The sequence below is a fragment of the Canis aureus genome, chromosome 1 (assembly GCF_053574225.1).
Source record: "Canis aureus isolate CA01 chromosome 1, VMU_Caureus_v.1.0, whole genome shotgun sequence".
NCBI classification, from domain to species: Eukaryota; Metazoa; Chordata; class Mammalia; order Carnivora; family Canidae; genus Canis; species Canis aureus.
This window is the reverse complement of record NC_135611.1, coordinates 96,407,269-96,431,639: the sequence shown is the minus strand read 5'-3', so window position 1 is coordinate 96,431,639 and position 24,371 is coordinate 96,407,269. Positions and strand designations below refer to the sequence as shown.

The following is a 24,371-nucleotide window of genomic DNA, read 5'->3' as shown; positions in this document are numbered from 1 at the left end:
TCAGAAAGGAGTGGTGTGGGATCAACATTCTATAGTGAAGATTTGGGTTTGAAGACCAGCTATAGTCATGATGAGCCAAGAAGACAAAGGTAGGTAGGCTCACACTATGTGTAGGAGGGTCCCAACAGATTTGGAAAGAAATTTCAAAACAAGGTCCCAATTTGCTTTCAGTAGTATCTATCGTGTTTTGGCTGCCTTCATTAAAATCTTGGGTCTTGCTTCTGGAGACCCCCTACTGATAGGTGGCCTGGGACAGTCAATAGATCTTCCAATGGAGGCCAAGGGGCCAGACCCTCCTTCTCTCAGCCCTAGCCCAGCTGGGTAGGCAACCAAGAGGTCTGGCCCATGGGATGTGATTTCTCAGGACCAGGCATCCTGAATGGGTGACCTTGTGACAACGCAGGGGCAGGGGGATGTGCAGACCCGATGATCCGTGTGTTTATACTGTGATCCTGGCCACGCTCTGCCAGCCAGTGCGGGCTATCTCATTCCAGGGCTCCTAGGTTCCACTTTGTGTTCTAAGCCCTGTTGTCTACTCATCTATTAATTCTGGAAACCTTACAATAAATTTCCTTTTCTTTTAGGATAGTCTGAGTCAATTTCTATTGGATGTTTTCTACGTCATGAAGGACACAAACAATGTAACTAGTAGTTTTGTCTTTGTCTTTCTCAAAAATAGATGAAGCCAAATGGGAGTGTATCTATTGTATTTTTTTGCAAATAAAATCCATCTGTTCAATCTCTTAATTTATTGGTTTAGTGACCTACTGTGTGCCAGATGCTGTCCCGGGTGCTGAACATACAGTAGTAAACCAGATAGATTCTCCAATCTTAAAAAGCTCATTACATCTTAGAGGCAGAGAGGAAAGAAGAAGAGCAGTTAACAAGCGCAGGAACAAGACAGAACAAGTGCCATGGAGAGAATTTAAGGCAGAGGAACAGGCTGTGAGATAACCGCTATGTCTGATTTAGATGGAGTGGCTGGGGAAGCCCTGGTGGATAAATGTGAAACCTGTGCCTGAATGCTAACAAGGCAGCCACATGAAGATGGGTGAGGACACCAGCTACGTGAAGGCCTACAGTGAAGCCTGGCTCAGCATATTTGGGAAGGAGATTACTGTAGGAACATAGGGGGAAGGAATGTGAGGGGAGTAGAAGGAAGGGAGTGAGACAGGCAGGTTCAGATCACACAAACGCAGTGCAGTTTCCATCTTGGGTGATGGAAAGACGCTGGAGGTTTCTGAGCATAAGGTGACATAATTAGATTTGTGTTTTAAGAGATCCTTTGTAAGCCTGGCAGAGAACACGTTACAGGGGTGCCCAGCAGGAGGCTGCTGGTGTCATCCAAGTGCCATATGACGGTGGCTGGAATGGAAGTAGGGTAGCACACGGTGGGGGGATCAGGGAGGGGAATTTGGTGTAACTGTCCAAAACTAGTGAAAAAGATATGAGGAGAATGGGAAATTAATCCATAAACCGGTTTTCTGACTAGAGCACAGGAGTGGTAGGGGGCACTGTTCTCTGACACGGGGAAGACAGGAGGCAGTGGGGTGTGCTCAGGCCATGTTAAGCTCCACACAGAAGTGGAGCAGGCAAGGATGTGACCGGATATGCTGTCTAATGCTTATTCATGATAACCATCACACGCATGGCATTCAGAGCCAAGGGCCTGCATGAGACCACCTCGGGACACTGGTTAGAATAGAAAGGAGCAGAGACTCAACAAGACCCTGGGAGGTGCCCAGTTGTGTGAGTGAGGTGGAATAAATGCAGGAAGGTGGTGCTCAGCCGCAGCCAATCACTCCCGGGCGTCTGCCCCCTACTGCTCACTCCAGTCTTCTTCTAGTGAAGCCTGCAAGGATCTTCTGGGAGAGTCTGTCCTCACAAGAATCAAGGCATCCAGGAATAAAGAGGTGTTTTCCCAGGTGTGACCACATCCACACATGACCCCTGGAGCAAGGAGAGCCACCTCATGACCATGATGGAAGCAGCAAGGGCAGAGTCTTCCAAATAAAGATGGCACAGCACAAAGACTTCACTGGGCTGCCAAACTCAGCAGTCCCCAAACTGCCTTACTTGGAGACTTTCTGTGATTGCTTGGCACTTTCTTAGAATTCCAGCTCCTGAAGTAGGGTTTTCTGTTATTAGTACCAACAATGTCTGTGAGTGTAGATGGACCAAGGAAAGTGAGCTGAACACATATTTTGAGGAGTGGAAAGTAAACATGTGAGGGAAGTGTGGGGGAACTGCTGGGCAAAGCAGATGACATATCCAAGATCTGTGGTCACAAGACGAGTTAGCATGGTCATCTGCTTCTTCCCAGCAACTGGTGGCCATCTGGGTGCAGGCACAGCAAAGGCAGAGATAAGCTGGACAAGTACACAGAGAGGGAGGCAGAAAAGGAAGAGCAAGAGGGGACACTGACCAAGCAGACCCCAGGCAATGACATTATGTGAGCAGTCCTGAGCGTTTCCTGTCTGTGAACTAACTCATGTTGGCTTCCCGACTTCCCTGTGAGGCTGGTGTGAAGGGAGATAAGGTTACTTGTAAGGAAGTCATTCTGACGAAGGACCATGAGACCAAGGCTGGGTGCCAGAGCAGGGATGTGCTGAGATGAAAAGGGCCACAGATACAGTGATTTGGTGAGGTCCAAGGAGGCCTGGACAGCAGGGATGCTGTAGACACACAGGAAATCTCAATAAGGAATGCAGCTGGTGGTGATGGCATGGAAGTCAAGGGTATGACCCTGATGGTGCGGGACGGGAAGGAGAATAAGACATGAGTGGCTGCAATCAGGGACCCGGAACTGACACTCACTCTGGGGATAGGAGGGAGTAATGTACACAAGATGCCGATTATCACAACTCCTGAAACAGGCTTTCTTTGTTTTAAAACCTGTGGAATAGCAAACATTGGGATACTGGAAACCTACTACTCTAAATCGGAAAAATAGTAATATTTCCTTGGTCCTTTCAAAAGCACCAACTCATTTCCCCAACTATTAATAAAAGAGCTGGAAAAACTCTCTTAAACTGCCAGGTAACAACAGTTGACCACAATTTCTGCATAGTATTTAGCATTTCTAAATACCAATTACCTAATTATTTAACACATAATGAATTCACTGAGGGAGTATGTTTGGTTGCAGAAAACAAATCCGTCAAGTATGAATTATATTTCCTCCCTCATGCCATTAAACATATGATGAAAATAAACAATTTTAGAACTGTCAGAGGGCTCATTCACATCCAAATCTAACATGCTCTTGGCACTCACATTCTGGAAGCAGGTAGCTCTCTGAACCACTGTCAGAAGCCAGGGACAAAACAAAAACAAAAACAGGATGCAAATACTTAAAATGGATGTCTGTCGTTTTTGCTTGAAATCTATCAATAACAAAAATGAGTTTGTAACTGCAGTTTTTCCATGGTTGATTCTTTTCCTTCATTTACTAATTTTCAGGATTAACAATGTGGCTCCCTAGAATCTGTCAAAGGTGACAAGTTTCTAGTCTCTGAGAACCTTCACAGGCTTACAGATTTTCACATTATCTGATAGATGCATTAGCATGCACCAGGTTCATCTGTACGGAGGTTCCAACTGGCCCATCTTTGGCCAGTGGGAACAGACGTAGACTGCCTCTAGCGACCTTCTGATATGACCTTAATAGTCTCTGATAACTTCTCATTGCCCTAGGATCACAAAATGTTCCAAGCTCATCTAGTACATCTCCTCCCCAGACCCTGAATGGGCCACTTTCCCCGAGCCCTGGTTCCTTTCCACAGGGCGGCATTTAATCCAGCATCTGTACAAGAGCCATGACTTCGAATGCATATCGAAGATGTAGGGCCTTTCCCAAAAGTCATATTCTCTCAGTGATTCTGGGCTGAGTTTCGAGGCTCCGTTCTTCTAAAAGATGATGAGCATGGAGGACGAGTGCCAACAAAACGCATGTGGGGAACAAGTCCTTGGCAGTCAGGCTTCGCTGTGTGATGCTGCCACATCTCCAACCTTTTCACTGACCACTCTATTAAATCCAGCCTCTTTCACAGGACCTACAATTTTATTACTCTGATTCGACCACTTCCTTGAAACCTTTGAAGTCAACCACAAAATCTAGGAGAGTTTTTTCAAGGCTGCATCAAGATCATAAACGGCAAAGAAGTCAGAGCACAAGCTCTTGTCTTCCTCCTTTGCTGTCCTTGACCTTGACCTGCATACTCTGTCCTCCAGGTTATCTCCTGGTTCAAAAAGGCTGAAGTCTTGTCATCATGTGTGCAAACTAAGGAGAAGGAAAGGCAAGAGTGCTGTGCTTTCAGAGGCACTGGTTAAGCCCTAGCCAACACCTCTGCTTCCACCTCACTGGGTAGAACTTGGTCACGTGGTTGCAGGTGGCAGGAAAGGTTACCGTCTTGTCTTGTTCAGGTATTTTGCCATAAATAGGGAATGAACCTGGGCTCTTATCACTAAGGGAAAATGGAAACAAGTAAGCAATGAGCAGTTGCTACTCTGCTTGGTGAAACTGTATAAATCATGTAACAAAATGTTCTCATGTTTACTTACCATGTGGATAGAATGAAAATATATTTGAAATTTTATGTTCCTGTTCAAAATTTCCCAGAATTTAACATCTGTTATTTTAAGAAGGCATCAAGGATTGTTCTATGTAATCTCTCCTCAGGTTATGCCACTTAAACTTACTTTAAAGTAGCAACTTTAGATGAGCAATAGCTTAAACACAGCAAGCTTGTTTTTGCCAGCAAAGGGAAAAGAGGTCAAGATTTTCACATTATTTGGCGATGTCCCCCACTGCTCTGTATTCCTCACAGCCTCGTGGGCTTGCTGGCCCAACCTGGGACTCCCAGACTAAAGTCCTAAACTGAAAGTCTAAAATAAACCAAACACAGATGTTACCTTCCTTTTGTTATATTGACATTATTTAAACAGTTTAAAGCAAGCTTTATTTGACAATTCACAATCAGTTATAATGTAATATATAAATAACTGCCATAGCTTATGGATCACAAATTATGTTTCAGTAACATTTACAAGGTAGAAAATGCCATATTCTCTATTTCTGTTTTTTAAGCTTCTTTTTTTATCCTTTACCTTTTCCCTTCTTTTACAACTTCATGAAAAAAGAAGCCACAGTAATACAGAGGACACTGCTAACAAACACACCAAGTTGAAAAGTTATGTAGCTACCACATTAACGGCATCTGCTGCCATAATGAGAAAGGATCTCTGACTTCTAGAACTGAGTATCGCTTTTGAATTATGTCTAAATCCCCTCTCATAAATAGAAAGCCAATTAAAGTTACTTTTTCCTTGAATTGTGGAAGGAAAATGTTAGTTTTGGATTATAATGCCTGTTGCAACTGATCACTGTGAAACTCTGTCACAAGGCTTTAGGCAAGAGCTTTCTTGATAGATCTGGCCTAGATGTTTACAAAACCAACTTCCTTTTGCTTTTATAATGAAACATCAAGGTCAAAGAGGAATGCGCAATGTGAACAAACATGGCGTGTTTACTGGTCTCATGATAGATCATGTCACAATCATACAAAAACCATAAAAATATTTATCCTTCAATTTGTGACCAATGCTTGAAGTGTTGTAATACTTTCTGTTCCCCGAGGATTTTTAGCATGTTGTAAAGTAGTGAGAGAAAACACACATGGGCACACAGAAAGAAATAACACAGGGATGAGTGGGAAGAAAAACCTATACAGCTAAACTCCAGCAGAATCTAAGAGAAATACATCAGTTTGAGCTCTGTGTGGTATATTCTAAAGGAGCCTTGTAAATAAAAGCTAAAAAATTTTCAGAATTGGGGCAGAGGAAAAAAGGTTAGACATTAAAAATATTTTTTCCAGAGCAAATTAAGCTGCCAAAAGAAAAAAAAAAAAAAATCAAAACCTTTGTGACTTAGTTTTCATTAAAATGTACTCTAGAAAGCTTTCTTGACCAGTCTCCCATTCACTGTCAGAGGAATAAGTATGCAAAGGTTTTATTCATTAAGAAAAAAAAAATGTATTTCCTTTAAAATATTTATGTATAATTTCTACAACAAATACTTGAAGCCCTGTTATATTTATTTTGACTTTTGAAAAAAGAGACTGTTATATACCAGATGAAATACAAAATCATAGTTTTTAAAACCACTGTAAAGACTGCCAGGGTAGACGTGTGCCTATTCCGGGCTGCCCCGTGTCCTCCACCATACTGCCCCGCACTGCCCTCCGCCACCCTTCGGAGCTGCAGGGGCTCTGCACTCAGTGGCCCGAGGACTGCCAGACGCTTCCACCGGGACCTCTCTCCCACCCCAGCACAGACAAGCCACAGGCAGATGACACTCTCCTACAGTCTGAATCATGCACGGAGAGAGGGCAGAATTAAGGGAGCAGTTAGCTTCACCAACTCAAGCATCAGATTTTAGACAAGTCTGGCTAATGCCGTGCTGCCACACAAAACGTTCTGTGATGGGGGAAAAGGTGTATGTGTGAGCCATCCAATACAGGAGTCATTAGCCACAGAGTGCTGCCCTGCACTTGAAACGTGCTGAGTGTGGCTCATGTTTTCACCTTAGTTCATCTTAATCAATTTAAACAGACATGTGGTCTGCAGCCACAGCACTGGACCACGCAGGTCAGTCTCCTGTCCCTTCATCCTCCTGTGAGCTCCTTTTTGGCTGCAATGTTTGTTTCTGTTGCAAAACCAAAGAAACTCTGATAAGATCTACAGTTCATTTTAACATGTACAGCACCTTAATCCATAAGCAGCTAAGGTGCACGACCTACCCCTAGCTCATCTATCCAGCAGGAAAGTGCTTTGCACAAAGGGAGAAGGAGGCAATGCATGTTCTACAGTCTGTATAACCTTTGTCATGCCCACATGAGAAGGGAGAACGTCAGAAACCATACAGTTCGCCTGTTCTTACACTACCGTGGAGGCCACAGCCCTATGCTGTGTCTAGGTTGCCTCTTGGCTGCTTGCTTCTGCATCTCCGCCCCATGAGCCACTCCATAGGGCTGCCTCATGACCTGGCAAGTGGCTCCCTACGGTGAGCAATGTACCAATACAGACCTGGGAGTGATTTCCCCTGTCTCCTGCCACATTCTTTTGGCAGTCTGTATGCCCAGGCCTCATGAGGGAAGGGGCCCCACATGGTGTGGACATTGAGAGCCTGCCAAGCACAAAGACTGGGTAGTGGACAGCCCATGCTCTAAAAGCCATCTCTTCTTCTGCTCACCTGTACTTTACCGAAAGCAGTTTTTCCAGGGCACATTCACACGGTATTTTCCAAAACTTCAAAATCATCCTCCAGTCTTTCAAAATTAAGGAAGAGATGAACAGAACATGTTAACCATTATCTTTAAAAAGTAACAGGGGAAGATGGGGAGAGTATAATACAGAAGATGTTCCTTCTGCAAAGCTCATCCTATGAAAAACATAGTCTTTGTCAACTATCACATCAGTGGTGCTTCTAGCCTTTCTAAAATGTATTAATTTAACTATAACAATAAAGAGTGGACCCTTTGGTGCTTCATAAAAACTGGACCCAACTCTTCCGTTAAATGAGGGGTCTAGAAAAGGACTAAAAACACATGTGAAGACTTATCGATACGCACATATTTTCTCCCTGGATATCACAGACATCTGGATAAGCACAGTCACTGTAAGGTATTATTGATAAATGAAACAATACACACAAACATGTGACAAAATGACTAAACAGTGGAGTGGACATGAAGATCTGAATACTCTTTTTCCTTATCAAAAGCAGGTCACATGATAAAAAATTTGAAGATTCTGGCACAGCAGAGCCATTATTAATAGATAAACAGCAACCATTATGTACTATGTCATTTAACACCCTATTTCTTATACTTTTTGCACGAATGCTTTGGGGCTGCTACTATCATTAGTCCTCATTTCACACATCAGAGGATCAAAGGCTCAGAGAGGTCACCCGTGCCCATCAGGTAAACCAGGGGGTGAAGGAGGGGAGTCTGATTCTGCAGCCCACCTGCTTCTCCTAACAGCAAGCCACCTCCCTCTAGAAGACAGAAGAGGCATGGCTTCCCAAACAGTTACCCTTCTGTTGTTAGAACGAAGTCTTAGTGGGAGTTAGCGTAGGAACAAAACTGGAACAAAGGATAGATGGATTATCAGTATCAGGGCAGTGCACAATGGCAGAAAGCTTCACAAGAGCACACAGTGGTCAATTCCTACGGGCAACATGTTGTTGCAGAAAAATGTATTTCAATGCAATGTCCACAAAACAGAAGACCCGCACACTTGTGTCCACCTCCCATTCTGGGGGCAGACCTTCCTCCCCCTCACTCTCTGTGGCTGATGCAGGCCTGCCTCTACCTCATCCTATGGTTCTTAGGGCTCCTAATGCAGGAAAAGGCCAGAGGCGCAGAAGAGGTGGAGCCGGAGACCAGGCGCAACCCCCACACCCCTCCCCCCCACCGCCCCCAGGAGGGTGCGGGACAGGGTGGCCAGCTCACTTTTTTTGTTTCAACTGTGAACAGAAAACAAAGAGCAAAATGAGCAAAATAAAATGAGCATGGCATTTCACAGTGGCTGAAACTACAAAGATGAACTAATCAGCATTGCTCCTGATTGGGACAAGTGCCAACTAGCCGGTGAAATGACAGTATGAGGCTCTGTTATTTAGGGGAATAGTCAACAACTGTTTCATATTAGTGGAGAGAATGAGCCACTCTTCAGAGCATATCCAAGCAAGATGAAGCAACTCTTAACTTACTGGAAACAAATTATTTCTGTAAGATACATCCAACACCCAGTCAGTTTTTCATAACTCTTAACTCATGCTGCAAGAAGAAAACCTGTCAAAAACAAGTAACCTTCTCCCCACATCCAAAATGAAATAAAACAAACACATACTCTCCATCAATTCCAACCTCATCCTGAACCAGCAGCTCCCACAACACACAACACACACGAGTTCTCCCACAGCTTTTGCCTTTTCAAGCTCAGCTGGCTAATTTATAACAATTATCTGATATGTATTTTTCAAATGTTCATTGTATAGTATTAACAGAAATCATTTAAAATGACAAAACTCTCACAATAAAATGGTGGGGTAAAACCCCAAACACTGTACCTGTAGACTTCCCAGTTACTCATTTTGCTCCTACTTACTCAGCTTGCTCATAAATGCACAGAAACTTCAGATGCAGGTTTAATAAAGATGTTTTCATATATTTATATTAGGATTTCGTATTTCAAACTACCTTAAGGCACAGATGGATACAAAATATATGTGAAATTACCTTGAGTAAATGCTAATGCTCTTTCCTTTTCTCCCCAAATCTCACAGCTCACCTCTTGTATATGCTGCTGAGGATAAGGGCAAAGGCCCGGAAGGGACAGACTAGCCTCTCCCTTGTTCCCCTTCACCCACTCCCAGAGTCCTGCTGATCACGCAGCACACATAGGAGGCTCCGGAGAGGTAATCCCTGTCTTCCCCCTGTTCTAGGAGGACATCTGAATGGAACTTTCAGAGGCGACAACTATTAATTACTGCCATCCTAGTAAGAACAATAAAAGTTCTTTTACCCTCATTGTGCAAAATGTGGTGGCTGATGTTAACAATGGATTGACAAAGATGTTCCTTTGAAAAATTAAGTTTGAGATGCAAATATTAAAATTAAGCCATACTCTCAGTATTTGAAATGGAAAATTCTTTAGACACTGGAAACATAATATGCATCAATTACAGATTTAACATGTATACCGCAGATTTTTGTAGGACAGATCCTTGGCTAGCTCACTGCTAATTCCTAGCCTTTTTCTTTAACAATTAACAAAAATTAGTTGAAAACTCAATGTGGGAGAGGAAATAAAAGGTGGGGAACAGCAAGGAAAGAGAAGTGCCACAATCCTATGGCATAATTGTAGAAAATCAGGCCAGGAAACACACATGACAGATTTCAAGGTCAGGCCACATGGGGCAAAGCTGGTGTGTGGGCAAGACCTGTGTCGGGGCTACCACAACCCATCTCTTATGTGAGGACAAAGAGTGTGAAGGCATTCCCATGACAAATTTAAAAAACGAAGCACTTTTCGAGAGACAGGCCTTTCTCCTCACGTGCTGTCCCACACAGAATGGTCAGATGCCATTTTGGCTTTTATCTGATGAGAGGAAATCTGGACAAGGAAGGCAGAAAGGATCATGATTATCTAATGACTGCCAACGATCAGCAAGAATTGAGTGACGAGGAAGGCAAAAATGATCTTATGGAAGCAAGATCACAGGGATCAAGGGTAACGGAGGGGGAGAAGTGCCCAAGCAGGTGGTTTACAAATACCTACTGGGGGGAGCAGACACCTGCTGGGAGCAGCGAACTGGCCCCACTCGACTCACAGGCATTAGCCCCTCTGCTCCTCCCAACCCCCTTATGATGCAGGACCACCGGTGCCCTTCACATAGACAGGGAAACAGAGGCCCCATGTCAAGGTCAGTCAGGCATGGGGCCAACACGCAAACCAGGCCACTCCTCCTGCTGCCCTCTCATTCCTCCTGGGACGCCCCCGCTCCCTGGGATGCACCCCCCCCCCCCCCCCCCCCCGCCACCAAACAGGCACACACCTGGATTTCGCTAAGCCTTCCTATCTCAAGCTGCCAGCAGTGTTACAGGGGTTGGAGGTGGGAGACTGGGGCAGGCGCAGAGCCCTGCTGTCCTCAGAGTCCCAGCCCCTGTCCCTAGCTGGGGAACAGGGTGTACAAGGGTGTATCTCATGGGAAACAGGTATGGCCCTGATGAGGCAGAAGGAGCCTGGGGCAAGGCTTCTGCACAGCTGCACCACAAGGCTGCTTCCAGTGCCCAAGGGATGAGTCCTGCTCTTCCTGTTCCCTCCTCCCATCCCCTCAGATGACAGGAACACAGGCAGTACGTAGCCCTCAACCCAAAGTTCACGCACCGTGTAGCAGAACAGCAGTCCCGACAGAGGCTCACGATAAAGAAGCATGTGGGTGATGAAAGCACACCAGCACGGTGGCTCCCCCAAATTACGCTGGCCTCCTCACTCCTCTGGGCAGACCACACAAGCCACCCACAGGGCACAGCGACAGCACACGCATGCCAGGGACACTGATCTTCACTGAGGGAGCGCCATGCAAGGACTAATGCAAAGCTTCCGTGATGCAGAGGGACATGAAATCGATATGCGAGAGGCAAGGGCAATGATAAATCAAAACTGAGACGTGAAGAAGACTGCAGAGCTAAGAAAACCACTAAGGGCCCAAATAATACTGCTACAGAACTAATAAATGAAGTTGAAATAGCATCTCATCAAAGAGATGAGGCAAAAGACACCATGCTTATGGCAAAATACTTGCAAAAGAAGGCACTCCGTGCACACTAGTAGGTTAGAAGCTAAGCAAACACACACAGGACGACTGTTTAACAATGGAACCTGCTGCTCCTTGTGGAGCCTAAGCCCATAGGCTGTGAACGAAAAGCCTCATGATGAGGATGGCAAAGTGTAAGGCTGGGAGGAGTCTGGGTCCCTCCCTGTCCACACCAGCAACTGGCTCCCAGAATCCTCAGCAGACACACCCAGGGCCCGTTCTGCCCAAACTGGCCCAGATCAGCACCCCCGGCTCCTCCTGTCCAACCTCCCCAATCCTCAGCCCCCTGTCTTCCACATCCCCCACCTGCACTCTAGTCTTCCTACTGTTGCAAGTCTTCCACCATGCTCGGGCCAGGACCAGGAACCTTAAATCTCTTTGATCTTGCCTTTCCCTTCAGTGTTCATTGCATGCAACCGGCAACCAGCAACCATGCACAAAGCTGCCCTTTCCCCTGCTCTCTGATTCTGCATCGGGACAGCACTGCATGGCTGCAGGAAGTCCTGAGATCTATGGAATGATGCCACCCAGAGTTCAGCACCCAATGCCGGGGCACAACCCAGGTCAAAGGAAGCCCTGGTGAGCACTGAACTCTCCAGCAACCCCCACAGTGAGCCCATGTGACACCGCTCCTGTACCCTGTCTCCAAAGGCATCTCTCTTCTCCCCAGTCACACAGGCTCTGCAGGGTCTCTCGCATCCCCTCTGCCCTGTGGATATCCACCTTGGCCACACATACGCATGCAACACCTTGATTCCCAACTTCTGCATCTCCACAGGTGCTGTCTGCTGCCTGCGCCCTTCTGCATCCACCATACCTTCTCCAGTTCAAAAGGAATCCCCCTGATTTCTGCCAGGATCCAAGACCTTCGGCACCATATTGTTTTCATCCTTTCTGTACTCAAACCTGGGTCTACTTTACCCAACTGTGGTTGTAAGCATGCTCCCTTCATTCCCACGGGTAAAGCTTCACTAACACATTGGCCTTCAGTTACAGAGTACCTGGCAGACGCTTAAAAGACAGTGGCACAGAGGCAGCACTTCAGAAATAAGCTTTGCTTGTCTATAGCCACAGTATCACATATTTTCTACTTTCCTTCCACTCTCCCCCGCCCCTGCAACTCGGCTTTACTATTTTTCTTCATTAAAGTCCTTGATAGGCAATATTATACCACTTTCAGGTGTACCACATCATGACTCAACATATATATATATTATGAAACAATCCCCACAATAGGTCTAGCAACTACTCGGTACCATACATAATTATTACAATATTAGCGGCTGTCTTCTCTGTGCTGAACTTCAAATCCCATGACTATTTATAATTGGGAGTTTACACATCCGAATCCCCTTCGCCTATTTTAGCCTTCCTCCCTGCTCCCCTCCAGGAATCACTAATTGTTCTCTGTCTTCAGGAGTCTGTTTCTGTTTTGTTTTGCTAATTTGTTTTGTGTCTTAGATTCCACATCTAAGTAAAAGGCATGCATCCTTCTCTGACTTTTATTGCTTAGTATAACGATACTCTCTAGGTTCATGTACGCTGCCACACATGACAAGAGCTCATTTCTTTTTATGGGTGAGTAATATTCCAGTGTGCATGTGTATCACATCTTTATTCACTCTTCTACTGAAAGACACTTGAGCTGCTTCCATATCCTGGCTATTGTAAATAATGCTACGATAAACATGGGGGTACAGAAGTCTTTTCAAATTACTGTTTTCATTTTCTTTGAATAGCCAGGAGTGGGATTGCTATATCATAAGGTACTTTTTAATTTTTTGAGGAACTTCCATACCATTTTCTAAACTGGCTATATCAACTTCCATTCCCACCAACAGTGTATGAGGGTTCCCTTCTCTCTGCATCTTTGCCAACACTTGCTTTATCATCCTGTCTTTTTGATACTTACCATTGTGACAGGGAGGTGGTAGAGCTCATTGTGGTTCTGATCTACACTTCCCTGATGATGAGAGTGATGTTGAGGTTATCTGTATGTATGTCTACTTTGAAAAAACATCTACTCAGGGGTGCCTGGGTGGCACAGTCAACTGAGTGGCCAACTCTTGATTTTCGCTCATGATTGCAGGGTCAGGAGATTGAGCCCCACAACAGCTCCACATGGAGCAGAATCTGTTTCAGTTTCTCTCCTTCTCCCTCTGCCCCTGCCCTGCTTACACACTCCCCCTTCCAAATACATACATACATACATACATACATAAATAAATAAATAATTCATTCATTCATTCATTCATTCATTCATTCATTCCATGAAAAAAAGAAAAATGTCTACTCAGGTCTGTTGCCCATTTTTTTTTTTTAAAGGTGTATTTACAAATCAAAACCACAATGAGATACCACCTCACACCAGTGAGAATGGGGAAAATTAACAAGGCAGGAAACCACAAATGTTGGAGAGGATGTGGAGAAATGGGAACCCTCCTGCACTGTTGGTTAGAATGTGAACTGGTACAGCCACTCTGGAAAACTGTGTGGAGGTTCCTCAAAGAGTTAAAAATAGAACTGCCCTATGACCCAGCAATTGGACTGCTGGGGATTTACCCCAAAGATACAGATGCAATGAAACACCGGGACACCTGCACCCCGATGTTTATAGCAGCAATGTCCACGGTAGCTAAACTGTGGAAGGAGCCTCGGTGTCCATCAAAAGATGAATGGATAAAGAAGCTGTGGTCTATGTATACAATGGAATATTACTCAGCCATTAGAAACAACAAATACCCACCATTTGCTTCGACATGGATGGGACTGGGGGGTATTATGCTGAGTGAAATAAGTCAATCATAGAAGAACAAACATTATATGGTCTCATTCATTCGGGGAATATAAAAAATAGTGACAGGGAATAAAGGGGAAAGGAGAAAAAATGAGTGGGAAATATCAGAAAGGTAGCCAGAACATGAGAGACTCCTAACTGGGAAACGAACTAGGGGTGGGGGAAGGGGAGGTGGGTGGGGGGTGGGGGTGACTGGGTGATGGGCACTGAGGAGGGCACTTGATGGGATGAGCACTGGGTGTTATTCTATATGTTGGCAAATTGAACACCAATAAAAAATAAATTTACAAAAAAATAAAGGTTGTATTTAGGAGATTTTTTTTTAAGACTTTATTCATGAGAGACATAGAGACAGAGAGAGAGGGAGAGGGGGAGAGAGAGAGAGAGAGAAGCAGAGACACAGGCAGAGGGACTCGATCCCTGCTCCATGCAGGGAACCCAATGTGGGACTCGATCCCAGGTCTCCAGGACCACACCCTAGGCCAAAGGCGGCGCCAAACCACTGAGCCACCTGGTCTGTCCTGCTGTACATTTTTAAATTGAATTGTTTGTTGTTTTGTTCTTGAGTTCTATGAGTTCTTTATATTTTGGATATTGACCCCTTAGAATACATTATCTGCAAATATCTTCTTCCATTTGGTAGGTTGGTTGCCTTTTTGTTTTGTTGGTTTCCTTAACTATGCAAAAGCTTATGCAAAATAGACATAGTCCCAATTGCTTATTTTTGCTTTTTTGGTGCCTATGCCTGAGGAGAAAGATCCAAAAACATATTACTGAGACTGATACCCAAGAGCTTAGAGCCTGTGTTTCCTTTTAGGAGTTTTAGAGTTTCAGGTCTTACACTTAGGTTATTATGCCTTGAGCTTATTCTTTGTATGGTGGAAGAAAATGGTCCAGTTTCAGGGATGCCTGGGTGGCTCAGTGATTGAACATCTGTCTTTGGCTCAGGGTGTGATCTAGAGGTAGTGGGATCAAGTCCCACATCGGGCTCCCTGTGAGAAGCCTTCTTCTCCCTCTGGCTATGTCTCTGCCTCTCTCTCTCTCTGTGTCTCTCATGAATAAATAATCTCTTTAAAAAAAAAAAAAAAGGAAAAATGGTCCACTTTCATTCTCTTGCATATAGCTGTCCAGTTTTCTTAACACCATTTTTTAAGAGACTGTCTTCTCTGTTGTATATTGTCCTAGGTTAATTGACTATATAGGTGTGGGTTTGTTCTGAGGTCTTTATGAAGTTCCACTATGTGTCTGGTTTTCTTACCTGTACCACACTGTTTTGATAACTGTAACTTTGTAATGTATCTTGAAATCAGGGAGTATGATGTCTCCAGCTTTGTTCTTTCTCAAAATTGCTTTCACAATTAGGGGTCTTTTCTGGTTTCACACAAATTTTAAGACTATTCTAGTTCTGTGAAAAAAGCTGTTGGTATTTTAATAGGGATTGCATTAAATCTGTAGATTGCATTGGGTAGCATGAACATTTTAACAGTATTAATTCTTCCAACCCATAAACAGGGTATGTTTTTCCATTTATTTGTATCATTTTCAATTTCTTTCATCAATGCCTTAGAGTTTTCAGAGTACAGGTCTTTTACCTCCTTGGGTAAATTTATTCCCAGGTTATTTTATTCTTTTTGATGCACTTGTAAACGGAATTGTTTTCTTGATTTTTCTTTATACTGGTTTGTATATATTTGCAACATATTTCTGTATATTAGTTTTGTATGTACAACATTACTGAATTCATCTTGGAACACTGTGTTTTCATTTTCATTTGTCTCAAGATACTTTTTAAGTCCTCTTTGATTTGTCGATTTGATGTTGTTTCACCTCCATGTGCTTGTATTCCTTCTACATTCTCTTGTAACTGATTTCTAGTTTCATACTGCTGTGCTCTGAAAAGGACCTGCCCTTGATAGGATTCCAATCCTGAATTTATGGAGACTTGTTTTGTGGCCTAACATGCAATTTATCCTAAAGAATGTTCCATGTGCACTAAAATTTTATGTATTCTGATTCTGGATGGGATGTTTTACATATACCTATGAAGTCAATGAGGTAAAAGTGTTGTTCAAAGCCACTCTTCTCTCATCTTCTGTCTGGAAGACTGATGTAAGTGGGCTATGAAACCCTCTTACTGTTTCTGTATTGCTGCCATTTTCTTCCTCTATGTCTGTAACAGCTGCTTTGTATATTTAGATGGTGTATTGAATACATAGATATTTACAATTGTTATATCTACTTGATCCCTTCAGCTTTGTAATGTTCTTTTTGTCTCTTATTACAGTTTTTGTTGTAAAATATGTTCTGACACACATATTGCTACCCAAGCCTTTCTTTTCATTTCCATTTGCATGGAGGACCTTTTTCTAACCCCTCACTTTCTGCCTGTCTTTAGGTCTGAAGTGAGTAACCTGTAGGCAACATCTGATGGGTCTTCTTTTTTTATCCATTCAGTCACCCTAGTTCTTTTTGTTTTCTGCCCTGTATCTTTTGATTGTAGCAGTTAATTTCTTTAAAGTAATTATTGATTGGATACACTTACTGCCATTTTGCTCATTGCTTTCTGGTTGTTTTATAGTACTCCATTCGTTTCTTGTTCTCTTGCTTTCTTCCCTTAAAATTTGATGACATTATTCAGTGTTATGTTTAGATTCTTCTTTGTGTATCGATGATCAGTTTCTAGTTTGTGGTTACATGAGGTTCATATAACACCTATGTATATAGCATCTGTTTTAAGTTGAGGGGGCTTCAGTTAGAACAAATACACTACATTTTTACTCCACGTCTGTGATATTCTTCCTTCTTGTGGACTGCAGTGCCTGGAAGTGGGTCTCAATCAGATCGCATCTCTGCCTCTCCTATCATTATCAATGTGCCTTTTTCTTTATACCTTTAGCCATGGAAAACCTGTTCTCCTAGTCTTCAGGTCCTTCTCAAAGAGAGATGTTCTACATGTTGTTGCAGTCTCGGTGTGTCCATGGGAGGAGGTGAATTCAAGATCCTCGTATGCCATCTTGGCTGAGAATCTTACACATTTTCACCTAAGTAAGCTGATTTCAGAAAAACTAAGTTTGTACGTTTTATTATTTTTATTTTAGTAAATGGTTTGTCATTATAATAAAACACATGAGGGAAAAAAAACACATGAGATACTTCAGGCTGAAAAAACATTCAATTTAGGGAAAGGAAAAAATTTGCTATAAAATGTGTTTGTTTTTAATTTTAAACTTACATTTCTCAAATAATTCTGAAAAGTTTCTCTCAAAACAAAGTAATACATCAATTTGGGACTAAAACCAAGAGTGGTATAAAAAATTTTTTTGATAACAGGTGTCCAAGAAAAAGAACAGATGATATTTTGCTGTCCTCAATGGCTGAGTGCAAGTACTACGCTGTTCCTCCCAATCCCCAGGCAAGGGCAGCCATGTAAAGTTTATCAGCCAATGGTGCAAAGGGCAGGGGCTCCACCAACACCTACAGGTCTCTTTCACCTACACTCAGAGCACGCCAGAACCACCCAGCATGCAGGAGGAGGAAGGATGGGAAAAGGCGGAGTCATACTAGCTGTCCCAAGGGGTCCATCATGGACCAGCTGCGTGGGCCAGCTACCGAGCAGGACTAGGCCTGCTTGATGGATCCAGACTAAATCACTCCTGCATAAGCACAAGGGCTAAATAGATGCTTATTGTTTTCAGCCAGTAACTCTAGGAGTGGATTGTTAAACAGTAATATTGTGGCAACAGACAGCTGGAACATAGACAAAATCCCTTACAGGGAACAAGGACTAGAAATAGACACAACTGTACTGATTTTTTCTGAAACATGTTCTGAGAATACAGACAGTAAATACACAACAAACAAGGGAAGTTTTGATCTGCTCTATGAGAATCCAGTACATGAAACAGATGGACACTGTAAGGACAAGCACAGAGGCCTATCCATCTGTTGCCTGTTTTGAAAATGAAGTCCTACCAGGATGCTATCACACCCACCTTGGTGTGTGGTCTATGGCAGACCCACACAATGGCAGTCGAGATAAGGAGTTGGCCCCCACCACTAATGGCCCCCATGGACTGACAGATTTACCACCTGGTCTTTTTTTTTTTTTTTTAATTTTTATTTATTTATGATAGTCACACAGAGAGAGAGAGAGGCAGAGACATAGGCAGAGGGAGAAGCAGGCTCCATGCACCGGGAGCCCGACGTGGGATTCGATCCCGGGTCTCCAGGATCGGCCCTGGGCCAAAGGCAGGCGCCAAACCGCTGCGCCACACAGGGATCCCCCACCTGGTCTTTTATAGAAAGTTTCCCCACCACTGATATTGATACAAATAACAAGTATGATCTAAAGAACTCTACACCCCATCTTCCTGTCAAATATATAGGTAACATGCATGAAAACTCATTGTATCCTAGGTCAGAGAGAAACCAATGACAAAGTAATTTATACTAGATAATCGGTATACTAGTTTGTCTACAACGTAATGAAGATCACATATCAAACACAGTCTCCAAAGCTAAGTATGCTTCCACATTAAAAACATACAAATCAGTTAAATGACAGGTGAATATGATAAATGAGACAGTTAAAAACCAGATGAAATTTCTGTAAGTGACTTATGAGAAAGTACCTAATATGGTAAATATCTCAATCCTAAAATTTATCTATATGAACCAACAGAAACAATGAAGGGGGTAAAAAGACTGACACAGAGCAAAAGCAAAAATAAATTTACCATATGTAAATGAGTGATAAATATATTTGCAGGAAACATAAAACTAGAAGAAGTGATACAGAGATTTTAAAATGAACTAAACAGAATTTCTAGAAACGGAAAACACAGTAACTAAAATTAAACACTTCACAGATATATTCAGCAGCAGGTTAAATACAGTGTAAGTAAACTAGAAGTATCCCAAATCCAGCACACAGAGAAGGAAATTCAGTGATCAGGTCTTGTTAAATATGATCAGAGTCTGAGAAGAAAGGAAAGAAGGAACAGATAGAAACAGTATTTAAAGAGGTGCTGGCTGGATATTTCCAAAACAATGAAGGGCACCAATTAGCCTATGAAGAGTGCCAGTGAATTAGCAAGATAAATAAGATGAAATGCGTATCTTAATAAATAAAATGGTAATCCAGTCAGAGAGGAAGAAAATTTTTTAAAGGAAGCAGGCAAATAAAACAAAATAAAAAGAAAGAAAGAAAAGAAAAAAAAGAAAGAAAAGAGAAGATGAAGCAGGCAAATAAAACAAAACAAAATAAAAAGAAAGAAAGAAAAGAAAAAAAAGAAAGAAAAGAGAAGATGAGCCTCAACAGATTATCTTCAAAGAAACAAAAGCTACACTACAGCCAACTCCTCTGGCATATAGAAGCCAGGAGAGAGAGACGGAGATCTCCTTACAAGGCTGAAAGGAAATACAAACCAACCCTAGGATGTGAACTCAAGAAAAGACAGGCTCCAAATGGAGTCAGTTGTGCTAAACCCAAACTGGGCAGACCAAGACCTAACCCCTAACACAACTGCACTTTCAGCCTCTCCCAGGAATGTGACCTTTACCTGGTCCATTTGCAATTGCCTGGCTGGCACTAGTGAGCTCACTGACAGACCCCCACCTTCCCTTAAAGGAAGGTGACCGTGCAGGGATTGATCCTTTTATAGACAAGAGACTTCCATTTTGGACAGCACCTACACAGAGCTACTTTCTGTCAGCCAGGATGGGATGCTTGTCATGAGTTGCTCAACAAAGCCGATTATATCTTCAAATTAACTCCACTGAATTTTGTTTAACAGAGTCGGAGGCAGTGGTGGGATCAAAGGAAATTTCCATCAGCTTTGAAGACAAGGAGAAATGCAGGCATGGCACCCAGGAACCCTTTCCAATCTCTTTCTTGTCTTTTCTGAGGGCCTAGGAACGTTCCTCTCCATCTGACCTCTGATCTCTTTGCATCAAGTTCTCAATCTTAATGGGCTCTATAGTTCATAGGTCAGCTGGAGACACCAGGCAGGTCCACCAGGAATCCAAGTCATGAGTGACTGCTTTAGACCACAATCCCCCATGTGACTGGAAAACCCCAAGCCCTGGTTCTGTCCCTGGATCCCACAGTGGGAACTGCTGGCAGTTTGGTCTGCAGGACCCATTTGTTTGGAATCCTTCCCTTGATTCCACTTTGGGAACAGCCAGCAGCTGCCATTCCCTACTTGCCTGGAATCAGTCCACAATCCCCATTTCTGGGGGTCTGCTGTTCTGTCCTTTCCCCATCCAAGGTTCTGTAGGAATTGGTAGTGGTATACACAGGGCCTTCCCTTGGCCTGGCCACAATAACCTCTCTTAGTAACTGCTGGTATGCTACAGGACACATGTGTATCTGTATTCTGTTGTGTAGTAAGGGCCATTGCTAATGAGAATCTCAGAAGTAAAAAGCCACGAACACTAGTGGGCCCAGGTTGAACATTTAATAGTTATTATAGAACTCATCACGCAAGTTAAAAACTCACGTTGGGGTAAGTTGTTCATGGAAGAGGTTAGACTGACAAGTTACCAGTCAACCTCAAGAAGACTTACGTAACCAGGTAAACGGTAAAAACATCACATACTTCTCCACCCAGCAGTACAACCCTTTCAGGTACTGGTGTGGCTTAGCTAAAAATAACTGAACTAAACTAATTAATAAGAATGGATCCTTAAATCCAAAGAGTTGAGCAAGTCAGTTTCCAGCACTGAAAACAACCTAGAATTACAACAGCCATTATGGGAACCATTCTAGTTAGACGAGATCACTTAAAAGATGCCCTTCAGGAGGAGCCCTGGTGGCTCAGCGGTTTAGTGCCACCTTCAGCCCAGGGCGTGATCCTGGAGACCCGGGATCCAGTCCCATCTCAGGCTCCTTCCATGGAGCCTGCTTCTCCCTCTGCCTGCGTCTCTGCCTCCCTCTCTCTGTCTCTCTTGAATAAATAAATAAAATCTTAAAATAAAAAATAAAATAAATAAATAAAAAGTACCCTTGAAACCAAGGGGTTCCCAAAACAAATGGAATACCTATTTTTATCGGTATACTGGAACTTTAAAAAGGCTTCAAAATTCCAAAATAGCTTCATTAAAAAAGTCACTGCGCAAGGGTAATAAAAATTTAAAAAATCTAGATCATAAACAAAAGTCCACCAAACTGTAAGCCTTACAGTGACAAGGCCAGGAACCTCAATCATACCTGGGCCTCTGCCTCATCCCTCCCTTGGGCTCCATCATTGAAACACTGGCCCGGGGTCAGTATCCTTGTTGTAATCAACTGAGTCAGGTCCTTAAAGGGCCTGCGCAAACTTCTCCACACCAACTGGAATGCCCTCCTCTCTACCTTCACAGAAGGGCCCCCCTATCGGTCCTTCCTGGAGTTGACAGACTCCATGGGCTTCTCAGATAAACTGCTACTTCCCTTCAAACAGTAAAAGGGAAACTAAAATTAAAATCAGTGAAAAAACTGGCCAGACTCTGGTAGATATTGGAGCTACACTCTGTATGTACCTCAAACCTCACCTGGAGCCCGCAGATGAGATCCTGGAAAAACAAAGAGGCTGGCTTAACTTGAGAATTCCTCCCAGGGTCAGCATCCCCATCTCTCTGGGTACCCAACAGATGTAAAATGCCCTACTGTCCTTTCCTTCCCAAATCTAGGCCACTGGCTATTGATCCTTGGGGGGTTTACTACTGGCAGAAATATTTACAGTTCGTCCTGGCGAAAAATCGTAAGACATTCAAAAGCATTTAACAATATGATCAGAAATTTGGCCACACTGGAAGCTAATACTCAGAGCCTCGTAGGAAGTTTTTTATCAGCCTTGTCCTTTGAGCTAAATGTAGCAGAGAGAAAGAAAAACACTCCAGCACAGGTGAATGGGCATGCCAGTCCTGTGATACTATACAAACCACAGCCCAATTAGAAGCAACTACCCTTATCCAATATATCTTTGTGAGACCAGAAACGTGGCTCTAGAAACAACTCAAAGTCCACCTCTTCTTTCTACCAATCAAAAAAACTTTTTAAGTATTATAAAAATCCTGGCTTTAGGGAACAAAAGTTGGGTTCTTTCCCTGTGCCTTTGTGGTGTGACTGTTCTAGCAGGGCTTCTCCAGGACATCTCATCTAGGGTGACTCTTTCAAGTACAAATGTCAAGGAAGTAACTCATTATCAGAAGGAAAACAAAAGGGGGAAAGTTTATTTTGAAACTTAGGCGAACAAGGGATGCCTGGGTGGCTCAGCGGTTGAGCATCTGCCTTTGGCCCAGGGCATGATCCTGGAGTCCCGGGATCAAGTCCCACATTGGGCTCCCTGCATGGAGCCTGCTTCTCCCTCTGCCTGTGTCTCTGCTTCTCTCTGTGTCTCTCATGAATAAATAAAATCTTTAAAAAAAAAAAAAGAAAAGAAACTTAGGCGAATGAAAAAAAAATCTTAAGTCTCTTTTCCATAAATGTTATAGAAAATAGAAATTCAAATAGAAAAACCTTTAGCCATCTGAACAGGTAAAGTTAACTTATTCCAACTATTCTTGTATAAACCAGTGAGCTTTGCATTCTAATAGCCATCTCATGACTAAAATTTTAGAACAAAAGCTTTAAGTCTTTGAATACATCAGCCTGTATGTTTATGTATCTACATATATGTACTGTAGATATGTAGCATTTTTTACCTCTGGATAGTACTGCCAACCGAAGCCAACTCATAAAAGAGCTCTGTTTAACTGGCTTAAAGAAAATTAAGAGATTTGTATGAATTAAGTATCAGTAAAATTCTCAGAAATATAACAGAAAGTAACCCAAATGCTTGTTAGGTTCATATGATCTGAGGAAATATTTGCTATTAAAGCTTGTTTAAGTTTGGTTTAATTGAAAGAGTTATGTCTTCAGAATTATCAATATTAGATACAATACAGACACGCAACTTTTATTCTATCTGGGTGCAGTAATCAAAAAAGTTCATGTTACCTCCATTACAGAACTTATCAGGCAGAAAAATAACTTCAGATGATGATTGACTTTGTCTAATGTCTAACGAACTTATTGTAGGTAATCTAAACAAAACCGTTATGAACAAATGACCTAGTTTTTGAGGTACCTCCATATTGTTTTCCAGAGTGGCTGCACCAGTTTGCATTCTCACCAACAGAACACAGAATTCCCCTTTCTCGGCATCCTTGCTAACACCTGTTGTTTCTTGTGCTGTTGATTTTAGCCTTTCTGACAGGAGTAAGGTTATATTTCATTGTGGTGTCAGTTTGCATTTTTCTGATGAATGATGTTGAGCATCTTTTCATGTGTCTGTTGGCGATCTGGATGTCTTCTTTGGAAAAATGTCTATTCATGTCTTCTGCCCATTTTTTGATCGGATTATTCTTTTTCTGATGTTGAGTTTTATAAGTTCTTTATATATTTTGGATACTAAACCTTTATCAGATATGTCATTTGCAAATATCTTCTCCCATGCCACAGACTGCCTTTTAGTTTTGTAGACTGTTTCCTTTACTGTGCAGAAGCTTTTTATTTTGATGAAGTCTCAATAGTTTATTTTTGCTTTTGTTTCCCTTACCTCAGGAAACATATCTAGAAAGAAGCTGCTACAGTCAATGTCAAAGAGGATACTGTGTTCTCTACCAGGACTTTTATGGTTTCAGGCCAGAGAAAGATAAATATATAATTTCACTCATATGTGGAATTTAAGAAACGAAACAAATAAGCAAAGGGGAAAAAAAGAGAGGAAAAAAAAACAGGAAACAGACTTAACTACAGAGAACACATTGATGGTCGCCAGTGGGGAGGTGGGTAGGGAGAATGGATGAACTACATGATGGGGATTAAGGAATGCAATGCTGTGATGAGCACCGAGTGCTATACCGAAGTGTTGAATCACTATACTGTAGATTCGAAACTATTATTACACTGTATGTTAACTAACTGGAATTTGAATAAAAACTTAAAAAAAGAATAACAAATTATTTAAATAGATTTAAATAGAGGACGCCTGGATGGCTCAGCAGTTGAGCATCTGCCTTTGGCTCAGGTCATGATCCCGCGGTCCCAGGATCAAGTTCCACATAGGGCTCCCTGCGGGAGCCTGCTTCTCTCTCTGCCTATGTCTCTGCCTCTCTCTCTCTGTCTCTCATGAATAAATATATAAAATCTCAAAAAAAAAAAAA

At 42.7% G+C, this 24,371-nt stretch overlaps 1 protein-coding gene across 4 annotated transcripts in view; it reads right to left on the bottom strand.

The window, feature by feature from the left end:
- The window catches only part of AUH (AU RNA binding methylglutaconyl-CoA hydratase), a 159,770-nt gene that overhangs the window by 15,310 nt on the left and 120,089 nt on the right, over positions 1–24,371 (bottom strand). Inside the window, exon 7 of one of the 4 annotated variants that reach the window (XR_013386562.1) lies at positions 7,253–7,328. The exons of the other annotated variants lie outside the window; for them this stretch is intronic. The gene's annotated coding sequence lies outside the window, so the exon portion shown is untranslated. The remainder of the gene's footprint in view (positions 1–7,252; positions 7,329–24,371) is intronic. 4 annotated transcript variants of the gene reach the window in all.